General features: G+C 36.1%; 1 protein-coding gene across 3 annotated transcripts in view; it reads left to right on the top strand.

Annotated features, from left to right (window-relative positions):
- Positions 1-18,344, top strand: part of LOC106478666 (ETS domain-containing protein Elk-3-like) — a 64,771-nt gene that overhangs the window by 3,912 nt on the left and 42,515 nt on the right. The window contains exon 2 of one of the 3 annotated variants that reach the window (XM_022382347.1): positions 12,640-12,750. The exons of the other annotated variants lie outside the window; for them this stretch is intronic. The gene's annotated coding sequence lies outside the window, so the exon portion shown is untranslated. The remainder of the gene's footprint in view (positions 1-12,639; positions 12,751-18,344) is intronic. 3 annotated transcript variants of the gene reach the window in all.

Raw genomic sequence — 18,344 nt, 5'->3', positions numbered from 1 at the left:
TGCGTTAAATCGGGGGGCGATAAATTAAATGTTTTGGCGCAGAATTGCTTATAATTTGTTTATTTGTTGTTAAGCACAAAGCTGCACAATGGGCTATCTGTGCTCTGCCCACCACGGGTATCGAAACCCGGTTTCTAGCATTGTAAGTCCGCAGACATAGTGCTGTACCACTGGGGGGGGGGGCGAATTGGTTATAAGAATATAAGCGTGTAAAATAGAAGGTTCATTGTTAATATAAAAAATATTTGTTTCCTACGGGCTTACGAAGTGAGCATTATAAGGATAATACGTGTAGCCACTATCGACTACGTTTACAGCCAATAGCTTTTGTTATTCTTAAAAACGGAGTAAACACACACATATACATACAATATTCATCAGTAGATTGTTTATCTATCTGTTTGTGAAAATGTAGGATAAAATTAGTTTAAAGGTCAATAGTACTTTCTAATGCAGTGTTTCTCATCTGGATTTGCTAAACGACCCCTTAAGTCCGAGCTGTGGTCATCGCGATCCCCCTCCCTCCATTACCTCTACTATGATGAAAAATTCATAGTTCGTAACAAAGGTGATATGTGCACGTCTCAGACACCGCGAAGACCACAAAAATAATAATAATAAAATAAAATAATTTGGACTCAGCGCAGACAGCTCGTGATCCCCCTGGAAACCTGCTCACCACCCTCAAAGTGATCGCGACCCACCGTTTGCGAAACACTGTTCTAATGTATAACATAAAATCTGTGTGTACACGTGTAGTTTCACCAAAGAGCATGTTTTGTTTTTAGCAGTATAATACAGAACCAATTTGTGTCACAGGGATAGGTTCATGTTGTTTTAAAATACGTTCGGTTAGCACGACTTAAATAAACAGATAAAATGAGAACGAGAAGAAACCATGCTTTATTGAATGAAAGTTTCAAGGAATTATTAATCGGTTATCTTTAATGATTTAAAAATCGCTAGACAGTAATACATGTAGTATGCGAAAATCGCTAGACAGTTAGTAATACATGCAGTATGCATGCGAAACTATTTACTTTAATTTGAGATATTTAAAAAACAAAAGTTGAGGATATGGCGTCAAAGCGAAACGGTTATCCTTAATGATTTGAAAATCGCTAGACAGTTAGTAATACATGCAGTATGCATGCGAAACTATTTACTTTAATTTGAGATATTTAAAAAACAAAAGTTGAGGGTATGTCGTCAAAGCGAAACGGTTATCCTTAATGATTTGAAAATCGCTAGATAGTTAGTAATACATGCAGTATGCATGCGAAACTATCTACTTTAATTTGAGATATTTAAAAAACAAAAGTTGAGGATGTGTCGTCAGAGCGAAATCAGGTTATATCAACTCTCATAAAGACTTCTTTTTGGTAGTTAGATGGTTATCTATGCTTGTTAAACAACGTGTGTGTTTGTGTTTCAATAACCACTTTATCTGTTCGCTCAATGTGAAACTTTGACATTTAAGTTCGGACTGTGTATGATGCAGGAAATACGATAACATTTACACTTAGATACCGCGAAACACTAGCATAATTGTATAGGACGTGGGGTAGGAGAGTCTCTATACAGAAACTCTTAAGTTCGAGCAATTTAGCTCAGAGAAGTTTATCTGCGACTTGAATCATCCGCTGGTTCAACTGTGAGGGTATTATAAGCGTCCACAGTCTATTCTGCTATTTCGTTAAGAGAAAACGTATATGCGGCGAGCGCTGCTGACTGGTTATCTCCCCTCTGGCAAGCAGTTCTAAATTACGGATCGCTATGCCTGAACATTGTGATCTCTGATCTGACCGTTTATCACGTGTGTCGCGTTAGCTGTCATTTCCCGTTGAAGTTACCAAATATCAAACTTTACACGTTTTGATCGAAAATATTGAAGCACAAGCTAAATACAGCCTGAAGTAATCACACTAAAAATATATATCGAAGTACAATTCAGTATTAATGCTGTGACCTGAATACACTACCACTGAAACGTAATGTAAACAATGCACACCAAATAGTTTGTTTTTGCTTCTTTTTTTCCTTTTTACACCTGTTGTAGTTTAGGCACAAAAACATTTTGTAAAATGTATAACGATATAGAAAATATGTTGTTGTTGTGGTTGTGTTGTAACAGAAAACTACACATGGGCTATATGCGCTTTATCCACTGCGGGGAGCTGAACCCTGGATTTAACGTTGTATGTCCGTAAACTTACCACTGACTCACCGGGGTACTAGAAAATGAAACAAGATATTAGTACATTGTAATATAGGAACAAGTACAGGTATAGGACTTTACAAGGTGGTTTCCAATTATAGATATCTCGAGAATAAAGTATACCAGACAGCTATCATGGAATTTATAATCAGTATGTCACATTTTTTTGGAGTCGCACAATTGAAAAAATATAATTCAGTTATCAATTGAAATCAATGAAAGCTTTTCAACCATTTCGCTCACGATAAAATCAAATATCCATCAAAAGAATAAATTGCTGCACGAGAAAGTTCTATTATATACAAAACTATACAACCAGTATTTAATTATTCGTTTTTATTTCATTTTTTACAACGTTTAAGATAACTGCTCTTCATAAGGCTTTTCGTTACGCAGACATTTTATTGACGTTGGCAGGTTAAACTATACCTTCTGTACTTGTATGAGGAAGTGCACTGTGCTGAAAACTGATACCCAGATAAAGTATCTAACCATTTATAGCCCACTTCTAGAGATTCCGCAAAACCTGTGCTGATATTTAATACTTCACCGAGTGCAAGAACTTTATCTTAGAACTGAAGAGGCTTCTTTACCTTGAGACCATATATGTGTGCTGTTTCGTAACGATGGTAATTTTTGTATAGTATTGCGTAGTCTGTAACGTAATCGTTTAATGGTAAGAGTGTATGGTTCTTCTCACAAAAGCCACTAGGTGACGCCGACAGCTATCATGGCCTTGAACATTTACGTCACCTGGTCATATTCAAAAGATTAATCGTCAAATGCATTTGATTTGTTAAACGATAGAGCTTAGGACTGAGCTCTTACGATTACAAAATTCGAGAACCAGATACTTTTTTTAAATTTCCAACAGGCCTTCAGATCCAGCTAACTACGAAAACTTTATGACAAAGAAACTGTAACGGTCAAATAAGCTCTATCACTTTATCTCTTGCTTTATCTTATTTCAATTTTGTGTTGATTAGATAAGCATCAAAGCATTTTATATGCACAAAAATATCCAAGCTAGAATAAAGAGGTTAGCCGTATAAAGATATCAAAAATATGGTATATTACTTAAAACTTGCTATTGTTGTTTGTTAGTAAGCATAAAGGGCTATACGATGCTCTGCCCTCCACGGGTATCGAAACCCGGTTTCTAGTGGTATAAATCCGCAGACATACCACTAGCGTGCTACTTAAAACTTAAGTACTCATAAGGTTCTACCTGCAGTGGAATTCGAACCTTTGTTGTCAAAGAATTTACCAACACGGATTCAACGTCTTAGAACTCTGCGCTAGACGTGAGCTTTAACCAAGTGACCGTGGAAAGCAACTCACTATTAAAACTGCCAGGAATATATTAATATATGTGCTACAATTATCACTAATCCCCAGTTCAGATTAATATTCATTAGTGTTTTTTTTTTTTTCGTGCCGGTCTTCCTTTGTTTATATAACTGATACATGAAACCGTCCGTACTTGGTGAAACTCCATAAGTACAGAATTGAAGAAAAACAAATAAAGACATCATACAATTGTCTTGTTTTCCTCAATCTAATAAATGATGTATTTGTGAAACGTACAATTGTCTTGTTTTTCTCAATCCCTTTGTTTAATATATATATATATATATCTTTCCATAACGTCTTTACTGGCAAACTCATGGTCGTAATAAATGGTGTATTTGTGAAACGTACCATTGTCTTGTTTTCCTCAATCCCTTTCTTTACTATATATATATATATATATCTTTCCATAATGTCTTTACTGGCAAACCCATGGTCGTAATAAATGGTGTATTTGTGAAACGTACCATTGTCTTGTTTTCCTCAAATTAATAAATGATGTATTTGTGAAACGTACAATTGTCTTGTTTTTCTCAATCTAATAAATGGTGTATTTGTGAAACGTACACTTGTCTTGTTTTCCTCAAAATTAATAAATTATGTATTTGTGGAACGTACACTTGTCTTGTTTTCCTCAATCTCTTGTTTACTATATATATATATATATCTTGCCTCTTCAACAAGGATAATAATAATAATAACTTTATCATTTTTAACTGCTTATTTCTCTATATCTAAAACAGATATGGAGCCGCTGCTTTTGATGTAATGTAATAATATTTACAATATTTGCACATATGTTCGAAAACATTAGAATAGTAGTATTCCAGCATTTGGAATGACTGCGATACTGTCTCAGATTTGGGCAAAACTGTAGAGTCACAGTAGCGCTACTCCTTCTTCTATCTTATCATTACATAACATCTTCATAAACAATCATTCAGACAACAACTATTCCAAACAGGCCGTCAGATTCAGTTAACCTCGTAAGTGCTATGATAAATGATTATTTTATTATAACTACCACCAAATATCAAGTTGGACCACTTTTTTGATGCTATAAAAGCCCAAACGTGGCGCAGGCTAAACTAATAAAGATGCTGGAGAGTGTCTTGTTCGACTCTAGTCCATTCGTCGAGAAGTGTGGCCTGTAAGTGATTCAAAATATGTGCAGGGGATTGTGATGGCGAATAGAATGTTGATGTTCGTTCCAAATAATATGCTCAGTTGAATTGAAATCCAAATATTATACTAGCCAAGAAAGATGACTAAAGCCATTGTCATGCTTTTCGAACAGATTTGTGACATTTCAAGTAAAGTAACTGGTTGTATTATCGAGTTGAAAGAGTCATTATCTATCTTAGTGAATTGTTTGGTTTGTTTTGAATTTCGCGCAAAGCTACACGAGAGCTATCTGCGCTAGCCGTCCCTAACTTAGCAATAAAAGATCTGAGGGAAGGCAGATATTCATCACCACCCACCGCCAACTCTTAGGCTATCTTTTACCAGCGAATAGTGGGCTTGACCGTCGCATTATAACGCCCCCACGACTGAAAGGGCGAACATGTTTGGTGGAACGGGGATTCGAACCTGTGACCCTCAGATTGCGAGTCGACCGCCCTAACCACCTGGCTCCATCTTAGTGGAACTGTGACATTATGGAATAAACAAAACTGACAACAACATTAGAATACTTTATGAACGTTAATCACCCGTTTAAAGAAATCAAGGAACCAAACTCACAAGCTAGAATGTTTACCACACCATTAATCGCCTCTGCCGTTTGCATTGGCACGACATCACAAGAAGAACCAAGAGCTGCGTGTAATTTTCTTCATATTCTTATATATGTAAGCACAGAAAAGTACATCATTTGTCTCCAGTTAGTCATTGTCCATCGTTTTTGGCTACATAAACTATTGAAACTATGTTATTCTGTTTGCATTTGAGAAAAGCAATTTTCAGACTGAAGATAGCGATATATATCATCCAGTCATCCAAAGAAAATGTCTTTAATATCGATACTTCTTCCATATTCATTGTCTTAAAGACTAACCACTATATTATCACATCTTTACAGTTATAAAGCTCAAGCAGTCATCTAACATATCACTTGATCAGTCTATATATATATATCCCATAAATATAATGTCATACAAACATGTGCTGGAAAACCATTTAATATAAATAAAATGTTGTAAATAGTAAGCTTTATTTTACTATTTTAACCCCGAACATCTGTCTTTAAATCGTTTAAGTTTCTTTGTTTATTTATATATTAGGTCGTGAGAGTAACTGCTGCAAAACGATTTCATAATAAATTTCGAATTATCAGTTTATCACTCACAATGATGTATAAGAAACTGACGAGTTTTTATATTACTTAATTGAAAAATGTAATTCCTTGGAACTTAGAATGTTGAAGTGTTTAACTCTTCATATACCTGATAAAGATATTTATACATCTAAATGATTTGTTTTGTTTGTTTATTTTTTATTAAGCATAAAGCTATACAAAGGGCTATCTGTAATGTGTTCAACACGAGTATCGAAACCCAGTTTTTAGTGTTTAAATCTTCAGACTCACAACTGAGCTACTAGTGGGAGGGGGGAAGACATCTAAAGTGGATCTATGAGAAGCTATATGCAACATAATTTTTTATTTGAAAGTTACTTTTCATTCTTTGTTAATTTTTTCGAGAAAAAGTCTTAACTTCAGAAAATGAGCCTTGAATGGCCTGATAGTTAGGGAGCTTGACTCGTAACCTGCGGAAAGTTCGTATCCCACCACCAAATATGCCCGTCCTTTATCTTACGGGGTCGTTAATATGTTAAGATCAATCCCACTATTCAATGGTAAAGAATAACCCAAGAGTTGGCGGTGGATGATGTCCATCACCTGCCTTTCTTCTACTGTATCACTTTTAAATTATGGACGGCTAGTTCAGATAGCACCTGAGTTTGTTTTACGCGAAATTGATTGAATAAACAAACAAACACTATTGAAATGGATTAAAAGTCACTGAGCTATTAATATTTTTCAAAACAAAGTCGGTATGATGTTGTTCAAAAACGATACGACTTATAAACATTGTAAGCTATTAAAATTTGAGTTATTTGTATAGGAAACGTGAGACCATGCAGAATTCTAATTTTCTCTTTGCTTTTAAAGAGCGTTAACATTTGTTAAACTAAAATTTATTATTATAATTACTTTTTAAAGCTGTGAATTTGTTAGGACTTTATTTCATTCATGACTGAAATTCCGTCCCAAAAGATTTATATTTCTGGTACTATAAATCTGTGCTAGAGGCAAATGTTCAATAATTTAAAGCTTTTAGTCTAATGAAACAAATTGTGTTAGAGGTTAGAAAGATACTTCGAAGTCGTAGGCCTAAATAAATCAGTATACCTTCTTCATTTGTGAGTTTCAGATTTTAGAAAGTATTCATGTGAAATCCCAGGTAACAAAATGGCACCAACAGTAACGCAAAATGCGGGAAAAGTTGCACAATTTGTTCCCAAAAATTAAAAAAGGAATAGAGCCAAATAACATGTTTTTAACATTTACATAATATTTTAGAACGTTGTATTATTACTACTGCAAATTTTATAGTATCGTTTTTATCCATGCCATTATTACCAAATGCTCTTTCGGCGTATACCGTGTTCGATGTTAACATATAATAATCCTTTCTAACACAACAGACCATCTGTAAACTGCCCACCAAGGGTATAGAAACTGGATTTTAACTATATCTGGAAGATCTGCGAATTAAAACACGCATAAAATGGAGTACCTTCTAAAACTATAAAACCATTGGTTTACTCAGCCCTTGTTGAAAACAACCTATACTTTATCTGCACAATTTACTTTTTGCCATACCGAGTTTTACTAGAGTTTTTCCTTTCTTGTTTTGTTTAGTGTCTTATTTTTATCACTTTCACCCAGGAAATTCCCGTTTCACTAAATGAATATCCCCAAAATATCCTACACCAGCATTCGAAACGTTACTTTACTTACTCGCAAGTATTTAAACCGTAGCAAAATCACTGTATTCTATTTAGTAATTGCGTTAAAAATGTAGTTATGTATCCTGCGACTTGGAAAAGTGTTGTTAACAATTCTCAGCAAAAGGTAATTTTTAAGTAAAGTAATATGATTGTTAACAAAATATTTTCCACCAGCCAGGAATCATTTCTAATTAGAATGATATATATATAATATTTTTTTCACTCAACAAACGATAAAAGGCGTGACCAACGCGACTAGTATTCACCTTGCTGTGCATGGCTAGCGTATGGATTAGAACCGTAACAATATTGAGTTCGAATAATTAATCTTTCTTCCGGTGTAAAATACTTGTGGGTGGAGAGTTTCCTAGGTGGCCAGTAAGGCTGAAACTACTGACACATCTTCATCCATGGGTGACCCAGATCCCTTTTGTTATTATTTTATTTACAGTGCTTATTTCTTCTCTAGTGCCACTTCACAATAAGGGGTGGTACTTTGTCTGATAACTACTGCAAGTTTTCACGTGGACTGTGCTTAATGTGCGATTGTACTCCCCTCGTGGATAGACATTACAAATACATTGCTGATGCAGAAGGTGTTGTGCTATACAACAGGTATTAAACAGAAAGTGTGGCTTTTTCTTTAACAACAATTGTTTGGGTTCATCATTATATTCGTATAGTGCAGACACTGATGCCAATTCAATTGAAATGTGAGGATGCCATAATTTAAACAGAAAATCAGCAACAAAGCTAGAATGATGGTGTGACATTGCAAAAAAACAAAAAAACTTCTTGGGTTGATAAAAATCAGAATAAACAACATTGAAGCGATAATCGTAACCTGATACTCTGCGATCTCTTCCGAAGAAGTAAATCTTACTTCACACCGAAATTGTTGTTGTTTAATTAATTGAGGATATAAATAGGATATAAATAAATCGTCATATATAAGACGACCTGATGAGCCGTAGTATAGTGCGACTGCCACTTGTTATAGCAAGGGTTGTATAGTCGACAAGCGTTGTATAGTCGACATATTTTTACATTCTTATTTATTTCACTCCTATGTTCTTATAAATTTTATTATAAATAAAATTTATATTCTTCGCGCTAGAATGCTCTAACCGAATGTACTTGGTAATCTTTCTATTTCAAAGACTTGAACGACGATGGCTCTTCTATAGATGGAATCAACCGAGTAACAGCAAAAAAAAACAAAACAAAGCATAAACATAAGAACGGCAGGGTCTACCTTTATTTTAAATGTACTTTTTTAAAGTGTAACTCTGTGTCATGGAACTCAAATGTTCAAGCTGACAGACATGTACCAATCAACTCATCGTGCGAAGCTCCTATAGATTTATATACGATCGAACTGATTACAAAAGCGTTGGAAAACCTTCGTCTTCGTACACTAGATGGCTTATGAAGAGACATAACTGAGGAAGAGTGTGCTTTAGATATGGCAGTCTTACGACGGGTCTTTTACAACTTAAATTATGCTTCAGGACTATTTAGTCACTGAAGCTTAAGTAAAGAATATTTGCATGAAATTGATGCAAAAGCTGTAAAACAGTAGCACGTATATAGTGAGACATTCATTCAACAAAAGTTTTATTGTACTGTTGAAGAGGGATTTTGAGTCCTGTGAAGTAAGCCTGCACAGACTTTTTCATGTTTTTTAATGGCTTAGAATTTTGTAAATAAATCTAGTAGGAACTGAGTAATTCTTTCGAGTCACGTGATGTTTGAAAAGACAAGGACATCGCCCTCCGCACCATTTAGAGGCAAAGTTTTGAACATTAGTATGCATTGCACTAGTTACACGATGCGTTTTTATGCCACAAGCTAAACCTCACAAGTTCCGGTTTTCATCTTTTTTTGTTCGAGCAAGACGAGTTGCGAGATCATTTCCCTCTGCTCCAGATTCCTTCAAATACGTCAGAGCAGTAAACTTCTCCCAGGCGTTTCAGCTTATACAAAAAACAAGAAGACTCGATTGTAGGTCCTTGACTTGCCTTGGCCTTGATTTAGACTTCTTCACTTGTCTGGTGTTTTCTCGGCCCGGGTCATTGACCGCAGAAATAAATTCAGTCCTATTTGGTTAGAAACGAGGATAAAGACCGTTGGCGTTGATGCAGGGAGCATTAACCATGTTTGGCCACACAGAAGTTTGATATGCGATCTATTTATCCCGGTCAACATGTTAGCTATGTCGTTTTAAGGTTTGCATGTGCATCTAGAAACGAAAGTTCAGTGACAGGCACCTATGAGCAGTAAGTACAAGTGATTTTTATGTGTTCACGTCTTCTGTACATGATCATAATCTGCAAAATAGCAGTCACATACATATATATATATATATATATGTTATTAAGCACAAAGCTACACAATAAGTTATCTGTGCTGTGCCCATTGCAGGTATCGAAACCCGATTTTAAGCGTTATTACCTTTCAGACATTACCAGTTTACTGTATAAACAAACCGTCTACGTAGATTATAGGTAAAACTCTTCATATATATATATATATATTTCTACTTTTGCGTTCAAAAATCAGAGAATTATAAAACTAGTTTCTTCTTATTACATTTTTTAAATTAAAGTGAGATTTAAAAACTATTCCTTTAAGCAACGCATAATTTTACCTTCCCGTGCCGAACTGATTTCATAACCTTCTAAACGTATTTCTTGTCTATGAGAAGGAGGTTTTAAAACAAATATTTGTTTGATGACGTTATCCTGTTTTCATTCTCTGAACTATGTTGCGCTGCGTTTTCTGGAAATCAATACTTCATGTTGTAAATGTGATTTTAAAAAATGTTAAAAGGAAGGGCTGCATGTAAAGTGGTATTTCCGTTTGTGGTTTAAGGAGTGGCTTGTGGGAATAAACGGAGTGGGATTAAGAACCTGATTCATAAATTCATTTGCATGGGATTGTATTTTCTGGTTCGTTGTATAATAAATAAATTTATTTTAATTCTAGTCCTGACAAGACCGATTCTATTTTCAGAGTCTGTGTAAATAATAAATAAGTTTCATCTTAGTCGTTGCTAGACGTATTGTATTTTCTGAGTCTATGTAATAAATTAATTTAATCTTAATCGCAACTAACTGATTTTATTTTCTGAGTATTTCTAAATAACAAATAAGCTAAGTTTAATTCTGGTCGTTAGAAAACTTATTGTATTTTCTGAGTATTTCTAAATTATAAATAAGCTAAGTTTAATTCTGGTCGTTAGATTTGTTTGTTTTGAATTTCGCGCAAAGCTACGCGAGGGCTATCTGCGCTAGCCATCCCTAATTTAGCAGTGTAAGATTAGAGGGAAGGCAGGTAGTCATCACCACCCACCGCCAACTCTTGGGCTACTCTTTTACTCTTTAGTGGGATTGACCGTCACATTATAACGCACCCACGGCTGAAAGGGCGAGCATGTTTGGTGGGATGGAGATTTAAACCCGCGACCCGCAGGTTGCGAGTCGAGCCCCCTAACCACCTGGCCATGCTGGGCCGGTCTGTTATGTACAACCAAACACTGTTGGAGCTTTAAAAAACCGGATGTAAATGACACGGAAAAGATTTCAAGATGTTATAATTACAGGTTACAGTTTTCATGTCTATCGCGTGCAAGATTTGAACCCGGGACCACTCGCACTACAAGCAACTGTTCTACCAACTAAGCAGTTACCAGTAAGACACTATTTAACAACCCAAACTTTCACATCCTCCCCCTCTCACGAACAAGGCTCATCTTCGGATTAGGCTACAGATTTGCTGTGTAATTTCATCTATTTTTATTCCTCGACTCGAATTCGATTTCGAGACCCCTCACAGACCAGAAGAGTACTAAACCAGCTAACTCGCTAACACTTGCTAGTAAGCCATTTTTAACAACTCACACTACTAATAATATCTTCGAATAATGTTACACATTTTTAGTCTAATTTCCTATTATCCAGTGGAATGCTACGTACAAAATAGGGTCAACAGTATTTTGAATTGCTTTAATTACTGTACTTATAAGTTAAAGAGATGATAAGATCATATGATATTTATAATTCGTGTAAGGTAAGTATGGCTCAATCCTTTGTCAACTCTTTCCCTTTGTCTAGGTAAAATATTCTAAGAACCTTGAAACTTGATTTGGATGTAGTTTAAACTACACTTAGCTTAAAGGCAGTTAGTATATAGTGAAGTTATAAGTTACACTAACTTATCGTTAGTATAAGGTCGATGTGTATTGAGTTTAATAGCTCAACATATAATGAGTTTACGTCGACATACATTACATGTAGTAATTCGTCATACTGTGAGTTTAAGTCGACATACATTAAGTGTAGTAATTCGGCATACAGTGAGTTTAAGTCGACATACATTAAGTGTAGTGATTCTGGAACAGTGAATTTAAGTCGACATACATTAAGTGTAGTAATTCGGCATACAGTGAGTTTAAGTCGACGTACATTAAGTGTAGTAATTCGGCATACAGTGAGTTTAAGTCGACATACATTAAGTGTAGTGATTCGGGAACAGTGAGTTTAAGTCGACATACATTAAATGTAGTAAATCGTCATACAATGAATTTAAATCGACATACATTAAGTGTAGTAATTCGGCATACAGTGAGTTTAAATGTAGTAAATCGGCATACAGTGAGTTTAAGTCGACGTACGTTGAATGTGGTAGTTGACTTAGGGAGTGAAAAAAAAGCATTGCATAAAGAGAAGTTTTACATTATGTTAGTGTACAGTGTTATAAATACTGTACAAAACAGTTGGAGATAATCAAAGTTCTCTATAATCTGACTATACTAAGGCATAACTACTGTTGTCGAAGGATATCACTGGTACTTGTAAATCAACATCTATCCACAACAAATATCAGGTATTCTGTCACACGATCTGATATGTACATTTCGGTTGTATTTACAAGTGAAGGAAACACATTACATGTACTCAGTTAGCACTTGGAACAACATTGGTGTATGGATAAAGAGATAAAGATTGACAGTGAAACATATCAGGTCTCGAACTATTGCATTTGGACATTTCTAGAGATGCAGAGAATAAATCGGCTAGATGCCGGCCAGGGCCGTGCAGAAGAGGGGAAGCAAACAGGGACCCGTGCCCCCCAGTAACTTTCTACATATGAACTTGCTCATTTTGGTAAGCGTGCGTTTGTTGATATGGTTTGTAGGTATATACATAGATAGATGTATTTGTGTGTGTGATTGTTTAACGTGCTTGTTTGTTTGTTTGTAATTAAGCACAAAGCTGCACAATGGGCTATCTGCGCTCTGTCCACCACGGGTATCGAAACCCGGATTCTAGCGTTGTATGTCCACAGACTTACCGCTGGGTCACTGGGGGGCTATTTAAAGTGCCCTTCCCCCTCTGTAGTGGTCAAAATTAAATTCCTGCACATGACCCCGAAGCCAGTCAAACAAAAAGTTGGTGAAGAGTGACTACAAACATAAACATATGTTTGTGGCTACAAATCTCATAAAATAAAACTAGTAGGATGTGGGTCCGCTATCAGAATTGCCTGGATGCCTGGACAGGGTCATCCATTGTCAACAACTCGAGATTTTCTCAAATGAATCAACAGCTCATAGCAGCGACTGGACGGCAAGTCAACACACGAAGAGTCAGAAACAAGTGTGTTTCTGGCAGTTATTTCGATGTAATAATAAATCATCGGGGGGAGGGGGGCTTCCATCGCCCCGCTCGTGGATAAGAGGTGATATGAGTCTGATTTGTAAAAAATTGTAAAATAAGGGGCTGAATTGTAGATGAGTTGAAAGGGCTGAAAGGTTGATGAGATTAATAAACGGATAAGTGAGTAAACTAAACCAATAGATTAATAAATAAACAGGCTTCATAACGCTGGCCTTTATGCCAGACAACCAATAGTGTGCGTTCTTCTAACCTATCGCCATGAAACAATCAGTTTGAGTGGTGTCAACAGCATGTGGTTTAGCCAAATGTCAAATCGGCGAATGTGTTGTTCACATACGAATCCTCTTCATACCGTAGTCAGTTTGTTTGTTTGTTTGTTTTTGAATTTCGCGCAAAGCTTCACGGGGGCTATCCGCGCTAGCCGTCCCTAATTTAGCAGTGTAAGACTAGAGGGAAGGCAACTAGTCATCACCACCCACCGCCAACTCTTGGGCTACTCTTTTACCAACGAATAGTGGGATTGACCGTCACATTATAACGCCCCCCACGGCTGAAAGGGCGAGCATGTTTGGTGGGACGGGGATTCAAACCCACGACCTTTAGAAGAGAGTATCGAATATATTTCACTGAACTTAAACCTTGGTTTGTTCTGGGAAGGAACAAACCCATGTTCTGCATGGGTTGTTCTGGGAAGGAGCTTGGAGCAACGTGACTTGCTTCCAAGCAACGTTAACGAAAACGAAGCATCTCCGATGGAAAAATGGCCACGTTACCATAACAACTCATTGACTCACTCGTTCTAAGCATACCACATCGGGGTACGACTTGCATTAGTGTCCGACTTGGTCATAAGCCTTATTAAGAAATGCTTTCCTATCGTTTATATGGTTGCACAGTCTGCAGTACCAAATGAGCAGACTACAAGAGTATCCAGGTACAAATCAGTTCATGTGACCAGTCTTGGCTCTTTTTTGTTTTTAAATCCAAATAATCTCAGGGTGTCACTGAGGTTACTTAATAACAGCCTTTAAAAGATCCCTTAATTGTTTTGAATAAAGCATTTTGATGTAGTAGAGCAGCACAAAGTGAATTTAGTGATACGTATTGAATATAACGACATACATTGAGTATAATGGTCCGACATACATGGAGTATAAAAGTACGAATACATTGAGAATAACGGTGTCACCTATTTTCATTACGTGTCGTACTACTATACTCAATGTATGTCGAACCGTTATTCTCAATGTATGTCGAACACATTGGCGCAGTAATTATTCATGTAGTGCAGTGAGCTGTATAATGGTGCGACATACAGTGGGTATTGTAGTTCAACTCGTAGTGAGAGTAGGTAACATAAACTGTGTGCAGTAATTATACATATAGTAAATATATATTACCGTATATTAGGTGCAATGAGACGTGCAATATCGTTTGTTCTAATCTGAGCGTACCCCTCTCAGGGACTGAACCTCGAATTTCACCGTTATAAGCTCTCATGTCTACCACCTGACACCGAGGGTCAAGCTGTATATTAAATTGAAGTTTGTCGTATATAATTTGAAATAAAAGTTTAGTAAATGAATTTCAATAATCCGTAGTAAATGTTGACACATTTACAAAAAGTATCTGGATGATTCTAGTTATTAAGCTTTCACATTTTGTCTAGGCCAAGCGTGGCCTAGTGATTAGCGTGAAAACCTGTAGATCTGAGGTTCTATGGTCCGCGTCCAGTTGCGGCAAAATCGCGTTCTGCACTTTGGGGACGCGGGTGCGTCATAACAATGACTCTCAAATCCTACAAATCAATTAGAGTAACCAAGACTTGGCGGTGAGTGCTGTTCATTAACTACCTTTCCTCTAGTTTATCAGTTCAAAATTAGGGACTATTAGCGTAACATATCCATTTTGTAGTTTTGCTGTAATATCCGAAACAAACTAACAAACGTTTTGTCTATACTTTTGAGCATTGTTTTGCCATGTATTTATAGCTCTGCTACTGTTAACTTGTTTGTGAGATGAAATGACACTTAGTAGAGTGCGTAAATTCACCAGATATGATTTACACGTCTTTCGTTTTCAAGATTTACCAACATGATTCGCACGTCTTTGTTTTTTAAAGATTCACCAACATGATTCACTCGTCTTTTCTTTTGCTTTTTTTTTCAAGATTCACCATCATGGTCGCACATTTTTTCTGTTTTTTTTTTCAAGGTTCACCATCATGGTTCGCACATTTTTCTTTTTCAAAATATATCATCATGGTTGATACATCTGAATCTTGAAAAAAAAAACTATTATGGTTCGTACATCTTTCTCTTTCAAAATTCACCATCATGGTTCACACATCTTTCTTTTTTCAAGATTCACCATCATAGTTCACATGTCTTTTGCAAAACTTGCAATTAGTATACTTTATGAGTAAGACGTGGCCCAGCATGGCCAGGTGGTTAGGGCACTCGGCTCTCAATCTGAGGGTCGCAGGTTCGAATCCCCGTAACACCGAAACATCCTCTCTCTCTCCTACTCCCGGATACTCATCTCCAACACAATTTGGAGGTGTGAGAAACACCATACAATATTACAATTACTATGGGCAAGATAATAGGCGTTCGTTTATAACAAAGTAAAGGTTTTTAATACACCATTTCACCATTTTAACAACATAGCTTAATAACAAGTAGACAAACAACGATTTATGCGTATAGAGAAGAATTTTAATAATGGTGGAACATACTATTTTCACATAAGATTAACACCTAACCCGACAGAATCAATAAGTAGACAAACAACGATTTATGCGTATAGAGAAGAATTTTAATAATGGTGGAACATACTATTTTCACATAAGATTAACACCTAATTACCTAACTCGAAAGAATCACTATTCGGAAACAAAAAACAAGGCATACATGTAGTATCCCATGAGAATATAAAAATAAATACATACGACAAATGTCACGTTCCTTGGAAAGAAGACACAAAGAAAGCCAATATCACATGCGTATAGGTGAATTCCAGATATCCGCTTTAACATATCATCAATAGGAAACAGGTCACAAAATACTTTCGAATGAAATTCTTCTCCTAACACCAACCAAACCTGTTTAAGAATTATAAAAATCATCAAAGCAAACGATCTCTCGCTAAACAGTGATAATAGCCCTAGCAATATCAGCTGTATTTAGCAAGGTCTATTCATCGTTCATACACTTGACCTTTACCTATAATCCTGTCACCTCCTGACGCCCTTGTGTCTTTTGTCTTTGCTACGACATATAAAAGAGCCTGTACTTCTTAATACAGATTATATTCTTGTGGTTTTCACGTTTTCCCCCACCTAAATTTATAACATTCAATTTATAGATCCCAGCCCGGCCCTGTTAAGGCCCGTTTGTTAGAGTATTTTATCTTTGTCAATCTTCTCGTCGATGGATCTGGATGGCCTTGGTTTTGCCAACTTCATTCTTCTTCCGGACATGACCTCTCGACCTCTCTCACTACCGCGCACTTCAACTACAATCTCTTAAAACAAATCACCTCCCTAAAATACAGAATCATGAAACGCACAAACAAATGAAGCAAACAAAGACACAAACCACAGTAAATATAACACAACAACCACAAGAACAAAACAGTTAAGAACAAATATCAAACCCAATCCTTGAAGCTGTTCTAAAACATTTTGTGACTTCACTACACAATATCAAACTCTCAAGAAGACTTCATCACACTAATCATAAACACAGCCAAACAGCACTTCACACCTCTTATTCCATACATAATACAACAGCTCACGAGCCCTACGACACATAAAGCACAAGACACAACAATACAAGAAAGAAATTAAGTCTGCACAATAAATACAACAGAAATTAGATAAAATACATGGGCATGGCTTTGAGAAGAAGACAAATAATAAATAAGCAAACAACTATGAAAATACAAAATACGTTAGTAAACACATCTAATCAATGAGAAGAATACGAGTTTTTGTTTTTTGTTTTTAATTATGCACAAACCTGCGGAGCTTGAAGCGTGAATTTTTACCAGAAGAATTCTTTATAAAGAACAACGTCAACATTTTTTTAAACAGCCGTCACGGTTGAAAAAATGTTTAAAATTTGAATGGTTTATTCTTCCCTTTAGCTAAACGAAGTTTGCTTATCAAGTCTGGATAAATTATAAAGGAAAAATAAAGCAAATTATTCATCAGGATGGGAGTAATGCACGAATCTAATTGATTTCACCTAAACAACCTACATGAATTGTTACGTCATTGATTTATCAACCGACATTTGCAGTGCTATTAAATACCATAGCGATAGTGTAATCGAGAGACTTCCTGCATCCAGACGTTTCGTTTCCGCTAGCAGACGGTTAGATTACTCTTTTCCGGGAACAAGAACATTTGTTTAGGGGAAGAACTCGACAGTATTAAGGGATTCATAGTTAACAGACTGATCACGACCTTCAAAAATAACTTATATGATATGTAATGTAAATAAGAACCATGTGAAACTTAGCCTGCACAGCACTTACGTCTCAAGTGGACTCAAAGAACATGTGTCCTAAAGGAAGCTAATACCAGGTGCTGATTACTTAACCCACATCGCTATTCATATAATCACGTGTTTTCCTAGCACGTTTTAGTGAGCTCTACCTTCAATAACTATTTTGTGTAACACATTACTTTATTGTACGCTGTTCATAAATCTGCAATTAATTTAGAGAGCGCATAAATTCGTGTTGTAAAATACTTTTTCTTTAAAGATTTATTATTATAATACGTAACTCAACTCAAAGTCGCAATTTTTCATACCGTAAGCTTACTTCTTGATTTCCTACTATTTTTCTTTTTAGTATCAAGTAAAGAAAAAAAATCAAGTGAAATTAAACCTAACTGATATCGTTAAGTTCAACCTGAACAGCAATGCATTTTACGTAACACGCGGGTTAGAACGGCCAGGTCAGAAGTCTCCAAAGGTTCTAGTGCAGCCGATCCTGGTTTTTAATTTCTCACTAGAGGGGTCCGGCATGGCCAGGTGGTTCGAATCTCCGTCCCACCAAACATGGTCGAA

This window comes from Limulus polyphemus, unplaced genomic scaffold, assembly GCF_000517525.1.
Source record: "Limulus polyphemus unplaced genomic scaffold, Limulus_polyphemus-2.1.2 Scaffold11, whole genome shotgun sequence".
Lineage (NCBI taxonomy): Eukaryota > Metazoa > Arthropoda > Merostomata > Xiphosura > Limulidae > Limulus > Limulus polyphemus.
Note: the sequence above shows the minus strand (reverse complement) of the source record. Positions and strands in the feature narration are given on the sequence as shown.